Source organism: Arachis hypogaea, chromosome 16 (assembly GCF_003086295.3).
Source record: "Arachis hypogaea cultivar Tifrunner chromosome 16, arahy.Tifrunner.gnm2.J5K5, whole genome shotgun sequence".
NCBI lineage: Eukaryota > Viridiplantae > Streptophyta > Magnoliopsida > Fabales > Fabaceae > Arachis > Arachis hypogaea.
In genome coordinates, this window is record NC_092051.1 from 46,274,514 (window position 1) to 46,293,347 (window position 18,834).

The following is an 18,834-nucleotide window of genomic DNA, read 5'->3' on the forward strand; positions in this document are numbered from 1 at the left end:
TGACCTCTTATTCTACATGAGTTCTTGTGAGTCCTGACCTGGATAGCATTGAGCTATAGCTTGAGAATACACTGAACCAATAACTTATTTAGGCTAATTGAGATATGTGACATATAATGTCGTTAGTTATGGGTAATGAGGTTTCTCTGGCGCTAAGGCTAGAATACTGAGCATCATTCTCCGATCCGGAAGATCTGACCTTGTCTGTGGCACTTTAAGTAGGATAAATGGAGAGTGGATTACGTGAGCTTCATCTTCGTTCATATTGAATGACCACTGACAATAGCGTTTGATGTGGATTAGAGGAGATTAACTTGCTGAGAGGACAGGAGTTCATCATTTACAGCTTTGCCATAGAATGAGTCATTCATTGTTAAAGTAGTAAGTAGGAAGTATTAATTCAGAAAGAGAAAGCATCTCCAAAGCCTTAACTGATTTCTCATTATTTTTTCTATGTTAATTCTTTACTACTTTCTTTATTAATTTGTTTTATGCACCTACAACTAAAACCACTATCTATCTATTCGCCTGACTAAGATCTGCAGGATAACCATTGCTTGCTCAATCCAACAATCCTCGTGGGATCGATCCTCACTCACCTGAGGTATTACTTGGACGACCCGGTGCACTTGCCGATGAAGTTGTGCAAGTTCAATTTCACGCACCAGTGACCGGGAAGCTGGTCTAGAGTGTGTGGATGAATTCATGTTTCTTACTTCTTATTGTTATCATTTCGATCTTTCGATTCATGTATTGTCGGTCTATTGTCGATTTCATAATTTGTTTTCATTTTGTTTTCTTTTTGTAGTTAGGATGGTAGATGGGAATACTTCTCTAAGCCGTTTGATGACCCATCTTTTCCCTGCTGACGGTGATGATGACTTTGCCTCTACCGAACATCAAATCGAGGCCCCTTGCCCCGACACACCGGAGGTTCAATCTCAGCCTCCTTTCAGACTCAATGCTGGTGGTGAGGCCGACCAAGGCCAAGCGCCGAGAATCAGTCAGTCTTTGGGTGCTCACTTTGAGGAGCCCCAAGTGATCTTAATCCTCAACCCAAGAAAGAAAAAACCCAGCTCCAGCCCTAATCGGGTGCTCTCCGTGATGGAGAAGAACTTTGACATAGGCTTCTTTATAGATTCCTAGCTATAGTTGGGTATTGAGGACTTCTTCCGAGAAGAGGACCTGGCTGCTCAAGCGAGGTGGACGTATCGGAGCCTTCTTCGGGCTGCCACTATCACCAGGAAGGTGGAGCCGGTCTTGGCTCAATATTAGGTGCTGGAGGGAAACCATAGGGCTACCCAAAGAGACATCTCCAATTTAAAGGCTGAGGGAGAAATCTTGAGGGTTCGACTTGAGGGGAGCAAGAAAAAATTGAAGGAAGCTGGCGAGGAGATCCAGCATCTGGTCGATTGGGATCTCGCTCTCAGCAAGCAACTTAACGAAGCGCAGGGTCGGGCCATTTCAGCGGAGAACAAGGTGAAGGAGCTTGAGAAAGATCTGGCTGAGCCTGTGAATTCATCGGATTATGCTCGCCTGGAGGCCATCAGCATGAGGAAAGAGAACAGGGATATCCTCAAGGATGCCCGGAAGCCATAGCTGCTACAAAGTAGGCAATCAAGGCCCAGGTTTCGCTACTTGCCCCTAACTTTGACACTTCTACTGTTGGTGCCTTCAAGATAATCCAAGATGGCAAGATTGACGACCTTCCAAGGAAGTAATTGTTTTTAAATTTGTAATTTGTAATCAACTTTCTTTTTGTTATTTGGCTGATGTGTTTCCGTTGTAATTTTGAACTAGTTGTATTTTGTTGGGGTGATGTTGTTTTGAACTATGGGTTTTTCGGTTTTAATATAAGTATTTTGTAGAGTTGTTTGCATGCTCGAATGTTATTGGTCGTTTTAATAAGGATGGGGATCAGATCCTGAGTGCGAGATCTGTGTAATGGAAGGCTGGTGGGCTACGTCGGTTGATCGGCGGTTGGGCCACCTGCAAGGCCACTTTGATGCTAAAGTAAGTATCCATACGAAAAGGCAGCTAATTAAGGTTAGAATGTGACATAGCTTAGGGGAGGGACCTATCCCTCCCCTTTAGCCCTTGTCCTCAGGTGGGCCCTTTCACTTGGGCCCATTTGTCTGGAAGTTTCTACCAGCTGTCCGAACGTTGGTGAAGGGTGTTGTGTCATCTGATAGTTCGGACGGGTCGATAACCCCTCGAGTTGTGGGTCTGTCGAATGGACTCCCGATTCTTGTTGGGTTGGGCCAAAATAGAAGTATATGGCAATATATATATATATACCCTTTTTTTTGGTATTAAGCATATATATACCTTATTATATATCAAATGGATTTTTGTCCTATAACCATTTGCACGAATTTGTTGTACAAAAATAAAAAAAGGGCCTGAGTTTTCATCTTTGGGGGATAGTTATACTAACAAATCCTCGTTGTCTTTCCCACATAGAAGACAACAATAAAAGTATAGTAATAATAAATAATAACTAATAACTAATTTAGGAAAAAAAAAACGAAAGAACTAATAAGTAATAAATCTTGTTGACACATGGAAATTAAAAGGCACAAAATTACATGGAACAAATTTGTGTACGTTACCCTAGCATCTGTCTCACCAAGCAGAGGATCCCGTAGCTGTTAGTAAAATACGAGGTCGATTGTCACATACTTTATTTGGAAGCTCCATTCGACATTTTACGTCCAAATCATGTGTAAACCACCTTCAAGTCCTTCTCTACTATACCCTGGGGAAAGATACCGGAATCTACTCTCATACATATATAGATTTCTAGAGAGAACAAGACTTTAAAGCATGCCTGCTCTTGCCCATTATTTTCAAGAGTAAATATTATTTTTATCTATGAAATAAATGAACTAGCTTTGCATTTATAAAAGGTGAGTAAATTGTTAATTTTTGTCCATTTAAAATACTAAAAGATTTATTCATAAATAAAATTAATATTTTAAAACTTTTGTCATGCAAAATTATAGTATTAAAATTTTAATTTGAAATTTTAAATTATATACAACTGATTTTATTTTTCAATAATTAGGTTCTAAAGCCTCCACCATAAGGTATAAACATGCCACTAGTGCATGCAACACAGCACATAATATAATCATCACCACAATCCTTATATTTCTAACTAACACTCCATCTCTACTAAAAAAAAAAAAAAAAAAAACTCCTAAAACACTAAACTAACACCACACACAAGAATGGTACATCACCATCAAAATATCCCAAGGCATGACTAATAAATCTATAATTTATGATATTTTTTAGATTGAAAAGAGTGAAATTACCAACTTATTTTGTATTTATTCTTTAAAAAATTATGTTTTTATGAATTTTTTGTAATTATACTTAATTAATTAAAACATGCTTTTTAGTTCTTTAGAATTATCAAATTAATTTAACTTTTAATTTATTCGATACCTTGATATATTTATTTAAGTTGTTTGAGATTTAGGAGGCAAAAATTACTTGGAAAGATAAAAGAAAAGCATGAAAAAGTGAAGAATTCATGAAAAAATGAAGAATTGGCAAAGTTGCAGAGATGTGTACGCACTATTCATGCGTATACTTGACGTGTACGTACGGACCATATTCAACACATAACTCATTTAAAATGGCACGTAACTCGCGATTTGTGTAAGACCTCGGATTTTCGGAAATAAAATAATAAGTTATTTTACGATTTGTTATATTTAATCAAATTTTCAGAGATTTTTACATATAAATCAGGTAATTTCTTAATTATAATTTGAAGTTCTATTAATTAAAAAATAATGAGAATTTTATATACTATATTTTAAATATTTAGATTTTTAACTTTATTTTATAAATAAAGAAGAATTAATTTAATTATTTTCAATTTTCATTGAATTAGTGTTTATTTAAAAATACTTTACTAGTTGATGATTAAATAGAATTTCAAAGATAATTAGTTTGCATTCAATTTGGTTTTAAATTTATACTCTATCCCTTAATTTTATTACAAATTCCCAAATTTTACTATTATTCTAATTTTCCAAACCCTAATTTTTATCCTAACCTGTAAGACCCAGAATTTTTAAAAAATCTTATTATAAACCGATTCCAAATTTATTTATTTATTAGAGATTTTATTTTCAGAAATGATTTCATTGAAAATAATTAAATCAAGTTTTGATAAATTAAAATAGAAATTTTACTTAATTTCATAATTATTGAATAATTTTCTATATTTAAATTATAAATGTAATAACCTTGATTTTCGAGTACGCGAGATCTTTTCTAAAGGCACGGATTTCTCCGGAAGATCAGTAAAGGAAACACCTCTTCTATATCAAGAAGTATCTAGATCCTCATTGTCATTATGTCATCCTTAAGTTAGAATCTTTTCTGAGGCAAGCTCGATAACGCAATCACGAAGAACCTAGTTTTTGAACCGTACCAGTTAGGAGTTTTAATTCTGATTTTTGTAAGTAGTCTCAGTTTGACGAACCGGACTCGATTCATGATAGAAGAGAGACAATAGTATTATATTATCATTACATTAGTATTATAAGATGCTTGAATAATATTATAAGGTTTCCTGGTCTGTTTTAGTTAAAAATAGAAAATCGGTTTAACCAGGTTCACAGTTTACTGGTGCAGCTTAGCACCAGCACTCCCTGATGACTTTAGCAATGCTAAGGCCTCCTCATACATATTCTATTCTCATAATAAATATGTTACTAGTGTCATTTATGCTAGTAGCTCAGAAAAGAATTTTTAGAGATATTTTTACAAGTGTTCCGATACATCTAATTTTAGTAATTATACACCTGAAATATTTTAATATTATTTTAACCCACCTCCAAGCCAACCAATCACAACTCACCCTACATCCCCAAGACCTCCAAGGCTGTCTCATTTCATCATTTTGGCCGAAAATAACAAGAGAGAAAAGAGAGAAACTTTCATGAACACTTAATCTTCAAAGCTTGATTTCTTCTAAACTAAAACTCAAATCAAAACTCTGATTTCACCAAAATGATCCTCTCTTCTTTCTCTACATGATCATATGACTTATCAAGGCTGGAATCAAGGTGAGTTGGCTACACCATCTCTCTTTTGCTTCGGTTTCAAGGAAACATGCTTAAATATGTATTTTCTTGATGTTCTTCCTTAGGAATCATGCTTAACTTGACTTGAGGGCCAAGAAATGTTAATTTCTAGCAAGTCTAAGGTGAGATATCCCTTCCTAATGTGCTGAGATAGATTTGGTTAGTTGAGGGTTTTTGGATTTAAAGTTGTTCTTGATGTGATTTAGGAGGAAAAAGTGCTTAAGGACCACCTGAAAGTATAACCGAATTAGGAGCAGCAAAACCAGGTAGGATTTGACGAATTTAATCTTGATTGATTGTGTTTGAGTTATGTGATTATGATATGGTTTGGCTGTGCTTGAAATTGATGATTTATATGAGTGATTCTTGTTGAAAATTTGATGAAAATTTGATGAAACTTGATGAAATTCAAGCTATGAATTTATGTTCTTGATTGCAGCTGGAAACTGAAGCCCTAGAGCTTAAATTGAGGTTCAATTTGTGTTAAAATCATGTGAAAAATATGGGGTTTTAATGGCTGGGAATTTATTATGAATTATGGTAAAAATCGGTTGCTGAAAAGATTGAAAAACGGGTAAAAACAGAGAAAGAATCTAAAGAATTTATGAAGAACACGAAGAACACTTTGAATGTGGTGAAGAATATTGAAGAACACCTTTTAGATCTTAAATATGGCAAGGTTGTAATTATTTTAGTGTTTGAGGAGTTATTTGGTAATTTTCACAAGTTAGGGTGGTTAAAGTAGAAATATTAAAAGTTACGGGTGGTAAAAAGTGAATTTATAAAGTAAAAGGTTAAAGGAAGGTAATTTTCGAAAATATATTAATAAAATAATAAATAATAATAAAATATTAAATAATAATATTTAATTAAAAATAATATTTTAATAAAAATAATAAAATAATACGGAAAAGGCAGTTTTCTGTAAAAGCTTTAGAAAGACAACTTTAAGTGCAGAATCTCATAATTACCTTAATAAAAAACATAGGGAGTAGTAAGAACATATTAGTGAGGCAAAGATAAAAGAAAGATAAAAAGATAAAGAAAAGATAAAAACCAAAGAAAAGTCTGTAAAGTTTTAACGACAGAAAAATAGACAGAGAATAGAGAACGAACTAGGACAACATAGTTAGTCCTTTAGTTGCGACTAGGGTTAGGTATAATATGAAAAGTTAAACTATTTCAGTATAGACTTAGTGAACCTATACTTGGGACAGGCTAACTATTCATACCAAAATTTACATAAGCTTTAAATACATACGTTAAGCAGAGAAATCATAGCAGAGTAGAGAAACATAGAAAACAGAGTAACCAGAGCAGAGTAAAGAGGTAAAGAGAAAAAGAGTAATATAGATACAGAGAAAAGAGTAATAAGAGCAGAGTAAAGAGACAGAGAGAGAAGAGTAGTAGTACCCACGAACTGAATGATCATTGGTCTCGGGGAAACCTATGAACTGTTAACTATTTCGTGTGCGGGAAAAACCCACGAATTGATAATCATTGATTATGAGAATAACCCACTGACTGTTATATATTAATCTCGGGTATAACCCACGAACTGAGGATCGCTGTGTTGTTGTGTGCTGATCTCAGGTATAACCCACGAACTGAGGATCTCTGTTTTGTTGTATGTTGATCTTGGGAAAACTCACGAACTGAGGATCTCTGTTTTATTTGTGTATTGATCTCGGGGAAACTCACGAACTGAGGATCTTTGTTTTGTTTGTGTGTTGATCTCGGGGATGCCCACGAACTGAGAATCACTGTTTCCCCTTGTGCGTATATTATGGGGTCGAGCTTTGTGCCGACTGCTGGTAGTCACGAAGGAGTGGTATTCTTACCACCGACACATATGCACTAAGGACACAAAGGGAAGCCATATCTAGGACTTGTTCCTAGGTAATTGATGAGCGGATAATTTATACCCTTTTTGGCATTCTTTTTAGGTAGTTTTTAGTATGTTTTAGTTACTTTTTATTATATTTTTATTAGTTTTTATGCAAAAATCACACTTATGAACTTTACTATGAGTTTGTGTGTTTTTCTGTAATTTCAGGTTTTTTCTGGCTGAAATTGAGGGACCTGAGCAAAAATCTTATTCAGAGGCTGAAAAAGGACTGCAGATGCTGTTGGATTCTGACCCTCCTGCACTCGAAGTGGATTTGCTGGAGCTACAGAAGCCCAATTGGCGCGCTCTTAATTGCGTTGGAAAGTAGACATCTTGGGCTTTCCAGCAATATATAATGGTCTATACTTTGCTCGAGATTTGATGGCCCAAACTGACGTTCAAAGTCAGCCTAAAACTTTCTGGCGTAAAACGCCAGAACTGGCATAATTCTTGGCGTTAAACGCCCATTTTGGCACCCAGGGTGGCGTTTAACTCCAACCTTGGGCATATGCACGTGAAAGCTTGAAAGCTTAGCCCAGTCACGTACCAAGTGGCTCCCAGAAGTGGATTTCTGATGCACATAAACTAGTTATGCTACGATTTAGGAAATTGCACGATCGGCAAAATTCCTTCCGGCAAGTGCACCGGTTATCGTCGTCAAGTAAAAACTCACAATAGAGTGAGGTCGAATCCCACAAGGATTGGTTGAGTGAGCAATTCGGATTAGAAGTGTGTTCTAGTTGAGCGGAATCAAGAATTGAGATGATAATTGCGGAATGTAAAATAGGCGGGAAAAGTAAATGACAAGAAAATTTAATGGCTGAATCTTAAATTGCATGAATTAAAGAGCAGAATGTAAATTGCTGAAATTAAAAGGGAATGGGGATGATTGCAAGAACTGAATTGCAGAATGTAAAGAGAAAGTGGAAATCAGAAATGGGGAATTCATTGGGTTTAGGAGATATTGAAATCTCCGAATCAAAACATGTAAATCTCTTCCTCAACCAATGCATTCATTGAATTTTGCTTGGCAATCTTATATGATTGGATCCCAATTCCTTGGCTCACCAATGCTCTCTAAAAACAAACAAATTCCCAATCCCTTGGTTTAAATGTTCATAAGAAGAGATGATGCTTGATCACTGATTATACCACACAATTTCATGAACCACAATTTGGTAGGATTACATGTCACAATATCCATCCAAACCCCAATCCAATCCACTGTGAGAAAGCTTCTCTAGCATGAATCCTCCATTCCTTTCCCAAGGCTCCGAAGGATTCCAAATATGAGTAGTCTCTTTCCCAAGACAACTATTCAATGGAATTAGATCGAGAAGCTTTCTAACAAAATTCAAGAGAAAAGATTGAAGAAGAAGATAAACTATTATTGATTCATTGAATTACAATAGAGCTCCCTAACCCAATGAAAGGGGGTTTAGTGAATCATAGCTCTGAATTCAATTACAAAGAAAAGGAAACTAGCTAAAAGTGAAAGTAAAAGTCCCCTCTAACTTAACTTCTATCCTATTTATACACTTTCTATATTGAGCTTCAGTTGTGCTTCTTGGGCTTTGAGGCCTCTCCTTGCTTTTCTTTTGCCTTGGGTTTATGATCCATAATCTTGATGAGGTTGTTGATCCAAGTCCTGTAACATTTATTGAGCCAACTTAGTGATAATCAAATAATGACACATGACTCAATAAATTGAGATTTCAAACTCATCAATCCTTCAGGCCCAATCCCATAAACCATGATATTCAATTGGGTTTCATACCAAAGTAAGTTTAAGTTAATAATTGTGCTCAAAGACTAACTTAAATCACAATATTTTTGGCCCAGAAACCCTTTTCAAGAGTGGCGTTTAAGTTGTAGTTTAAGCTTAAACTGCAACTTAAACGCCAGACACTTCCAGTGAGGCCATTTGTAGAGGCACGTTTAAGCTTTAGTTAAGGTTAAACTGAAGCTTAAACGTGGAAATGGAAGAAGGTAGCCCTGGAGAGTAATGTAGTCGAACACGTTTAACCTCCAGTTTAAGGTTAAACTGGAGGTTAAACGTGGAAAGGGAATGAGGCATCCTGGAGGTCGAACACGTTTAACCTCCAGTTTGAGGTCAAACTGGAGGTTAAACGTGGAAAGGGGTGGAGGCATACTGGAGGTCGAACACGTTTAACCTCCAGTTTGAGGTCAAACTGGAGGTTAAACGTGGAAGCTTGGAATGGTGGCCCTGGAGGTGTCGAACACGTTTAACCTCCAGTTTGGGGTCAAACTGGAGGTTAAACGTGGAGGTGGAGAGAGCAACCCTGGAGTGAAAGAAAACGTCGAACACGTTTAAGCTCCAGTTTGAGTCAAACTGGAGCTTAAACGTGGAAGCTTGGAGAGAGCAACCCTGGAGTGGAGAAACTATCGAACACGTTTAAGCTCCAGTTTGAGTCAAACTGGAGCTTAAACGTGGAATGGCCCCTGGTACTCTTCCTGGTTCTGGCGTTTAACCTCCAGTTTGAGGTCAAACTGGAGGTTAAACGTGGAACTCCTCCCTGGGTGGCATACTCATTCTGGCGTTTAACCTCCAGTTTGAGGTCAAACTGGAGGTTAAACGTGGAGTGCTCCTTAAGTGAGGCTTTTCATTCTGGCGTTTAACCTCCAGTTTGAGGTCAAACTGGAGGTTAAACTTCAATCCCAGCATTACTTATCCTTCATGATTTTGGCGTTTAAGCTCCAGTTTAGGCTTAAACTGGAACTTAAACTCCACATGTGATATTCAAGCTTCCTTTATTGATTTTGTTGCTTCCTTGCTTAGCCTCTTCTTCCCTGAAATCATCCAAACAATTGCATCAAAGTCTTGCAAAATTCCATGAGAAATCTTTCATTCATAGCATTTAAGTAATATAACTAAAACTCATGGAATTTGCATCAAAATCATATTGTTTGGGATGGTTCATTACTTTGTTCTACATTTACCATTTTTGGTCACTTTAAGCTCAAGAAAATGCATAAAACAACTAAAACTAACAGAAAAATGCTAGTGAAACTAGCCTATGATGCCTTGGCATCACAACACCAAACTTAATACTTGCTTGTCCCTAAGCAAGTCCTGAGTTATTTGAGAAGAAAGTATGAACAGAAAGTAATTACATTGGCTATATTAGCAAGCATTTGAAGTTCATCAGAAGGGTTCTATGCAGAAAGTTGCAGCATCACTTTTTCATACTTATCAGGTAGGATTATCACTTTTTCATTGCATCCATCAAAAATTGCTATGGCCTCCTGTTATTCTTATGTCTTTGGCACTTTTCTTTTGTTTTTCTTTTCTTTTTCTTGGAGCTTCTTTTGCTCCTTGTTTGCTTAGTGTCATGTGTTGCACAAGCCTTTGGCATTTTCTTTTTCTTATCAGTGCACTACACATATCCACCTTAGGCATTTTAGTTCACATTTCTTCTTGAGACATTGGTGCCCAGCACCTCTTTGTGTGACTAAATGTTTTGTGTTTAGGTTGCTCTTGATAATGGACTTTTGGTTGATAATCCCGGGTTAGTTAACCCAAGTTACCAAGTGTTGAAACACTCCTCAGAACCTATTCATCCAAGCATATCCTTAATACAAAAACACCACAGGCATTTGTCTCAGAAGTTCAAACCATTGGTGCCTAGTTTATTTTCTCAATTTTTTTTGCTTTTTGGTTGCCTTTTTCCGTGGCTTTTTCTTCTCCTTTTTCTTTCTTTTTCATGGCCAAAGACATTTATTCATCAAGATCCATAGACAATTTTTACTTCTACATAAAAAATGATAATTCTACACTCTAATTTTTGTGATGTGACTAAACAATCAAGCATGCATACCACCACTTAATTCTACTTGATTTGTCACTAATTTAGCCAAGTTACTTTTGTTCAAACTTTTCTTTTATTTTTGAAACAGAACAAGCATGGCACGCACTTGTTTAAGAAGGTGAAGTTATATCCAAACATCTAGGCATTCACTTTATTCAAAGCAATTAACAAACAGACATACTAAAACAAACTACACATTCCAAAAAGATTCAACATTTACAGTTTAAACCAGAACACGCATGCTTTTGTTTGGCCTTTTTAAAGAATTATCAAGGAATAATACCACCTTGTGAAATTCCTTGTTTTCTCTTTGTTGACAGGAAACACTTTGATTTCTCCTTCTTCTTCCTAAATGTTGCTTCATGCTTTAAGGTTCTTGTATCCTTTCCTGCAAAGAGTAATGAAGTTGCTTGCTCCTCAAGCACTTAAGTGGTTAGCTCAACTATGTGTGGGTAAGCATCGGATTCTTAAGTTGGTGTGTGAACACCAAACTTAGTCTCCCACTTACTTCTCTGTGTTCTTTGAATCCTTGAGTTATCTTGGAATGATGTTGCTACTAAGGGTTTTAAGCATTTCTGTGACTGCTTAGAATAGTTGTTCCTTTCACATAATTCAAAGGTTGTTGTGTTCAGTTGATCTTTATGGTGGAACACCAAACTTAGAGTCACACATTCCCCTTTGACTTATGGATCCATGAATTCATTGTTTGGTGTGAAACACCAAACTTAATTCTTTGCAATGCACAGAAACTACTTTACCCTTTTTATTGAAACAAATAAAAGAAACAGCAACAAGGTATTACCTCAGGTTGGGTTGCCTCCCAACAAGCGCTTCTTTAACGTCATTAGCTTGACGGTCAGCTTCCTCAGTTGAGGTGATATTTAACTTTGTCCTTCTCCTCCACATCTCCCAAGTAATGTTTGAGTCTTTGACCGTTAACAATGAAGGTTCGTTGTGACTTTTCTTCCATGATTTCTACTTGTCCATAATTGGAGACCTTGGTGACAAGGAATGGTCCAGACCACCTTGATTTTAGCTTCCCTGGAAATAGCTTCAGCCTAGAATTGTAGAGCAATACTTTTTGCCCTTCTTCAAATTTCCTTGGGGCTATGTTGCTGTCATGCTTCTTCTTTGCTCTTTCTTTGTAAATTTTGGCATTCTCATAAGCTTCCGCTCTGAATTCTTCCAACTCTTGAATTTGCAACATCCTTCTTTCTCCAGCGGCTTTGTTATCCAAGTTCAGAAGTTTCAAGGCCCAGTATGCCTTGTGCTCCAACTCCAGTGGCAGATGACAAGCTTTTCCATATACTAGTTGGTAAGGCGACATTCCAATTGGTGTTTTGAAAGCTGTCCTATATGCCCAAAGAGCATCATCTAGCTTAATCGACCAGTCCTTCCTTGAAGTTCCCACAGTCTTTTCCAGGATTCTTTTGAGTTCTCTGTTAGATATTTCGGCTTGCCCACTTGTCTGTGGATGGTATGGTGTGGCTACCCTGTGTTTGACTCCATATTTTAGAAGCAATGCCTCTAATGGTTTGTTGCAGAAGTGGCTTCCTCCATCACTGATGATTGCTCTTGGAACCCCAAAACGGCAAAAAATGTGTTTTCTGAGGAAGTTCATGACTACCTTATTATCATTGGTTGGAGTTGCTATTGCTTCAACCCATTTGGAGACATAGTCTACTGCCACAAGAATGTAATTGTTTGAGTATGAGGAGGGAAATGGTCCCATGAAATCTATCCCCCACACATCAAACAATTCAAGTTCCAGAATGAATTGTTGTGGCATTTCATTTCTTCTTGGCAAGTTCCCAGCTTTCTGGCATTCATGGCAGTGCTTCACTAATTCTTTTGCATCTTTGAAGATAGTGGGCCAATAAAAACCACACTGCAACACCTTAGCTGCTGTTCTTTCTCCTGCAAAGTGCCCTCCATAAGTGGAGCCATGGCAGTCCCATAAAACTTCCCTTCCTTCTTCCTTGGATATGCATCTTCTGAGTATGCCATCGGAACATTTTTTGAACAAGTATGGTTCGTCCCAGATGAAGTATTTGGCATCATTTACCAATTTCTTCCTTTGATGTTTGTTAAATTCCAAAGGTAAACTCCCAGTGGCCTTGAAATTTGCTATGTCTGCAAACCAGGGTGCTTTGTGAATTACCATGAGTTGTTCATCAGGAAAGCACTCATTTACATGTGTGCTTTGTGTGCTTCCTTCTTCACATGGTATCCTTGATAAATGATCTGCCACCTTGTTTTCTACACCCTTCTTGTCTTTGATTTGAATGTCAAATTCCTGCAACAAAAGAACCCATCTAATAAGTCTTGGTTTAGATTCTTGTTTAGCAAGTAAATATTTTAAAGCTGAATGATCAGTGAAGACAATGACTTTAGATCCAATGAGATAAGATCTAAATTTGTCAAATGCAAAGACTATTGCCAAGAGTTCTTTTTCAGTGGTTGTGTAATTCTTTTGGTTAGCATTCAAGACTTTACTGGCATAATAAATCACATGCACCAAATTGTTTTTCCTTTGTCCTAACACGGCCCCAATAGCAAGGTCTGATGCATCACACATCAGTTCAAAAGGTAAGTTCCAATCAGGTGGGGCAATGATAGGTGCAGAGGAAAGTTTTTGCTTCAAAAGATCATAGGCTAGCATGCAATTTTTATCAAATACAAAGGGTGTATCAGAGACGAGCAAGTTACTCAAAGGTTTTGCTATTTTAGAAAAGTCTCTAATAAACCTTCTGTAAAAACCAGCGTGTCCCAAAAAGCTTCTAACTGCCTTGACATTACTAGGTGGAGGTAGTTTTTCAATGATTTCCACCTTAGCTCTGTCCACCTCCATGCCTCTATTAGAGATTTTGTGGCCAAGGACTATTCCTTCTGTGACCATGAAATGACACTTTTCCCAGTTTAATACTAGGTTAGTCTCTTGGCACCTCTTAAGCACCAAGGCAAGGTGGTGTAGGCAGCCGGGAAAAGAATCCCCAAACACAGAAAAATCGTCCATGAAGACCTCAATAAATTTTTCAATCATGTCCGAAAAGATGGACAGCATGCATCTTTGGAAAGTGGCAGGTGCATTGCACAACCCAAAGGGCATGCGTCTATAAGCAAAAACTCCATATGGACAAACAAATGATGTTTTCTCTTGATCACTAGGATCAACTACTATTTGGTTGTAGCCCGAATATCCATCCAAGAAGCAATAGTAAGCATGTCCGGCAAGCCTTTCAAGCATCTGATCCATGAATGGGAGTGGGAAATGATCTTTTCTGGTGGCTTCATTGAGTTTCCTGTAGTCTATGCACATCCTCCATCCAGTAACGGTTCTTGTGGGTATGAGTTCGTTCTTCTCATTTGGAACCACAGTTATGCCACCTTTCTTGGGCACTACATGGATGGGACTAACCCATGGGCTATCAGAAATGGGGTAGATTACCCCTGCCTGCCATAACTTCCTCACTTCCTTTTGTACCACTTCTTTCATGACGGGATTCAATCTTCTTTGAGCTTGAATGGAGGGTCTAGCATCTTCTTCTAACAAGATTTTATGCATGCATATGGATGAACTTATCCCCTTCAAATCAGCTAGGGTCCATCCAATGGCATCTTGATGAGTTTGCAGCACCTTGATCAATTCTTCTTCTTGTTCTTGGCTCAAGGCCGAGCTAATGATAACAGGGTGACTCTCATCACTACCCAAGTATGCATACTTGAGATTAGGGGGCAATGCTTTGAGCTCAGGTTTTGGTGCTTCCTTTTCTTCTTTCACTTTCTCTGGCCTGCTTAGCATAGTTGTGTCATCATCCTTGATATCACTAACTTCAATATCCTTGGTGAACTCCTCCTCTGCCACTTCCTTTATTGTTTCCTCAAAAGTTTCTTGTACTGCAATGTCCACTACATCAACCCTCATGCATTCCCTTAGTGATTCTGATGGATAGCTCATTGCCTTGAATACATTAAACACCAATTTCTCATCATGGAGTCTAAGGGTGAGTTCACCCTTTTGTACATCTATGATGGCTCCAGCAGTAGCTAGGAAGGGTCTTCCCAGAATTATTGAAGCTTTGGCTTCTTCCTCCATATCTAACACCACAAAATCAGCAGGAAATATAAATTCTCCCACTTTCACCAACAAATCCTCAACTATCCCATGAGGGAATTTAAAAGTTCGATCTGCCAATTGGAGGGCCATTCTTGTTGGTTTGGCTTCTTCAATCTTCATTCTTCTCATCATTGTTAGCGACATCAAATTGATGCTGGCCCCTAAATCACACAAGGCCTTCTCCACCATGACTTCTCCTATAATACAGGGGATTTGGAAACTGCCTGGGTCCTTCAATTTCTGAGGCAATTTGTGCTGAATGATGGCACTGCATTCTTCAGTTAACAACACAGTTTCCTCATTTCTCCAGCTTCTCTTCTTGGTCATTAATTCTTTTAAGAATTTTGCATAGAATGGCATTTGCTCTATTGCCTCAGCAAAGGGAATGTTGATTTGAAGCTTCTTGAAAATCTCCAAGAACCTGGAGAATTGGCCATCCTTTTCACTTTTCATCAAACGTTGAGGATAAGGTGCTTTAGGTGTATAAGGCTTCAAGACCTCTTTTTCTTTTTCTTTTGTTGCAAACGGTGTAACAGATTGTCCTTGTTCTTTGTCTTTCACATTTTCCTTTGCTTCATCCTCTGTGGTTTCCCTTGAAATCTCCTTTAGATTCTTTCCACTTCTGAGTGTTATGGCCTTACATTCCTCCCTTGCAATAGCCTTGGCAGCATGAGAACTGCTTGTCCCAGGGGCTTGCTTAGTCAAATACAAAATTTGATTTTCTAGCTTCTGGATGGCAGCTCCTTGGTTTTGCAAGTTAGAATTTACTTCTTCCTTAAAAGCCTTCAATTCAATTATGTCTTGGCTCATGGTTGCAAGCATTCCTTCCATCCGGTTTAATTGATCTTGAAATTGTTGGTTCGGATTAGGTTGGGTATGTTGATTATTTTGGCCATGATATGATGATTGGGGGTAAGTGTTTTGTGTGGCTTGGTATGATCTTTGGTTGGAGTTTTGGTATGTGGAATTGTTTTGTTGGTTGTGGTTGTAAGGTTTGTGGTTTTGTGGTTGGGTTTGTTGGTTTCCCCACCCAAAGTTTGGGTGGTTTCTCCAGCCTGGGTTGTAAGTGTTGGAGTGTGGATCATATGATTGCCTTTGTTGGTTTCCCACATAGTTAACCTCATCCCAATCACCTCCTTCAATGCCTACTTCCTCTTGATCTTGTGTGTGTATTGCAGCCACTTGCTTTGTTTCTAATTGCCTGGTAAGTTCTGCTAGTTGCTTGGCAAACACCTTGTTTTGGGCTAGAATTGTATCAACATGGTTCAGCTCCATGACTCCCTTAGTGTTGTGCCTTTCTGATGCATAGTAGTACTCATTCTCAGCCACTGTCTCAATCACTTCAATGGCTTCTTCCACGGTCTTTTTCTTGTTCAATGAACCTCCTGATGAATGGTCTACAGCCTTCCTTGATTCATAAGAGAGCCCATCATAGAAGATGTGCAATTGCACCCAATCATGGAACATGTTTGGTGGGCATTTCCTTGTCAAGTCCTTGAATCTCTCCCATGCCTCGTAGAGAGTTTCACCATCTTGTTGTCTAAAAGTCTGGACCTCAGATCGAAGCCTATTGACCTTTTGTGGAGGGTAGAAACGTGCCAGAAACTTGCCTTCCACCTCATCCCATGTGGTTAGGCTCCCCCTTGGGAATGATTCCAGCCACTTAGCTGCCTTGTCCCTAAGTGAAAATGGGAACAAGAGCAGTTTATAGGCATCTTCCTGGACTCCATTGGACTTCACAGTGTCACAGATTCTCAGGAATTTTGTGAGATGTTGGTTTGGGTCTTCATTAGCACTTCCTCCAAAGGAACAATGATTTTCCACCAATGATATTAGCTGTGGCTTGAGCTCAAAATTGTTGGCCTGAATGGGTGGTTTCTGGATGCTACTACCACAATTCCCAGAGGTTGGGTTTATGTATGAACTAAGAACCCTCCTCTCAGGAATGGCATTGTTTCCATCAGCTCTCTCATGGTTGTGAACTTCTCTATCCATGTTGAGATCTAGAGCTTCCTCAAAGTTGTCCTCAGATTCTCCTTCAGATTCCTCTTCTCCCACTACTCTCTTCCCTCTTGCTTCCCTTCTAAGTTTATGAAGGGTTCTTTCCGGTTCGGTATATGGAGGAGTTGATGTCCCTCCTCTCCTACCTGTCATACAAGAACACAGCTCAAACACAAACAAGTGAAATACTCTTGGTTAATGGAAGAGTATGGTTAGATCAATTGAGGAATTAAATCAAACAGTTAGTGAGTCAGTGAGTTAGTTGCATGGATTTAAAGGCATAAAGAAGGAAAGCATGTAAAAGTGCAGAAATTAAAATTCAACAAGTATCTAGAACAGAATTAACAAAGCAAGAGAAAATTGCTCAATCTAGTTAGCTTCCAATTTGAGAATTGTCAATCGAAAACCAATCCCCGGCAACGGCGCCATAAACTTGATGCACATAAACTAGTTATGCTACGATTTAGGAAATTGCACGATCGGCAAAATTCCTTCCGGCAAGTGCACCGGTTATCGTCGTCAAGTAAAAACTCACAATAGAGTGAGGTCGAATCCCACAAGGATTGGTTGAGTGAGCAATTCGGATTAGAAGTGTGTTCTAGTTGAGCGGAATCAAGAATTGAGATGATAATTGCGGAATGTAAAATAGGCGGGAAAAGTAAATGACAAGAAAATTTAATGGCTGAATCTTAAATTGCATGAATTAAAGAGCAGAATGTAAATTGCTGAAATTAAAAGGGAATGGGGATGATTGCAAGAACTGAATTGCAGAATGTAAAGAGAAAGTGGAAATCAGAAATGGGGAATTCATTGGGTTTAGGAGATATTGAAATCTCCGAATCAAAACATGTAAATCTCTTCCTCAACCAATGCATTCATTGAATTTTGCTTGGCAATCTTATATGATTGGATCCCAATTCCTTGGCTCACCAATGCTCTCTAAAAACAAACAAATTCCCAATCCCTTGGTTTAAATGTTCATAAGAAGAGATGATGCTTGATCACTGATTATACCACACAATTTCATGAACCACAATTTGGTAGGATTACATGTCACAATATCCATCCAAACCCCAATCCAATCCACTGTGAGAAAGCTTCTCTAGCATGAATCCTCCATTCCTTTCCCAAGGCTCCGAAGGATTCCAAATATGAGTAGTCTCTTTCCCAAGACAACTACTCAATGGAATTAGATCGAGAAGCTTTCTAACAAAATTCAAGAGAAAAGATTGAAGAAGAAGATAAACTATTATTGATTCATTGAATTACAATAGAGCTCCCTAACCCAATGAAAGGGGGTTTAGTGAATCATAGCTCTGAATTCAATTACAAAGAAAAGGAAACTAGCTAAAAGTGAAAGTAAAAGTCCCCTCTAACTTAACTTCTATCCTATTTATACACTTTCTATATTGAGCTTCAGTTGTGCTTCTTGGGCTTTGAGGCCTCTCCTTGCTTTTCTTTTGCCTTGGGTTTATGATCCATAATCTTGATGAGGTTGTTGATCCAAGTCCTGTAACATTTATTGAGCCAACTTAGTGATAATCAAATAATGACACATGACTCAATAAATTGAGATTTCAAACTCATCAATCCTTCAGGCCCAATCCCATAAACCATGATATTCAATTGGGTTTCATACCAAAGTAAGTTTAAGTTAATAATTGTGCTCAAAGACTAACTTAAATCACAATATTTTTGGCCCAGAAACCCTTTTCAAGAGTGGCGTTTAAGTTGTAGTTTAAGCTTAAACTGCAACTTAAACGCCAGACACTTCCAGTGAGGCCATTTGTAGAGGCACGTTTAAGCTTTAGTTAAGGTTAAACTGAAGCTTAAACGTGGAAATGGAAGAAGGTAGCCCTGGAGAGTAATGTAGTCGAACACGTTTAACCT

The 18,834-nt window shown here is 37.9% G+C and overlaps 1 non-coding gene across 1 annotated transcript; it reads left to right on the plus strand.

Annotated features, from left to right (window-relative positions):
* The first annotated feature begins 16,408 nt into the window (after nt 1-16,408).
* On the plus strand, nt 16,409-16,512 carry LOC112760103 (small nucleolar RNA R71). The gene has a single exon (XR_003180557.1). It is a non-coding gene; the product is annotated as a small nucleolar RNA R71 (small nucleolar RNA).
* Nucleotides 16,513-18,834: the final 2,322 nt, after the last annotated feature.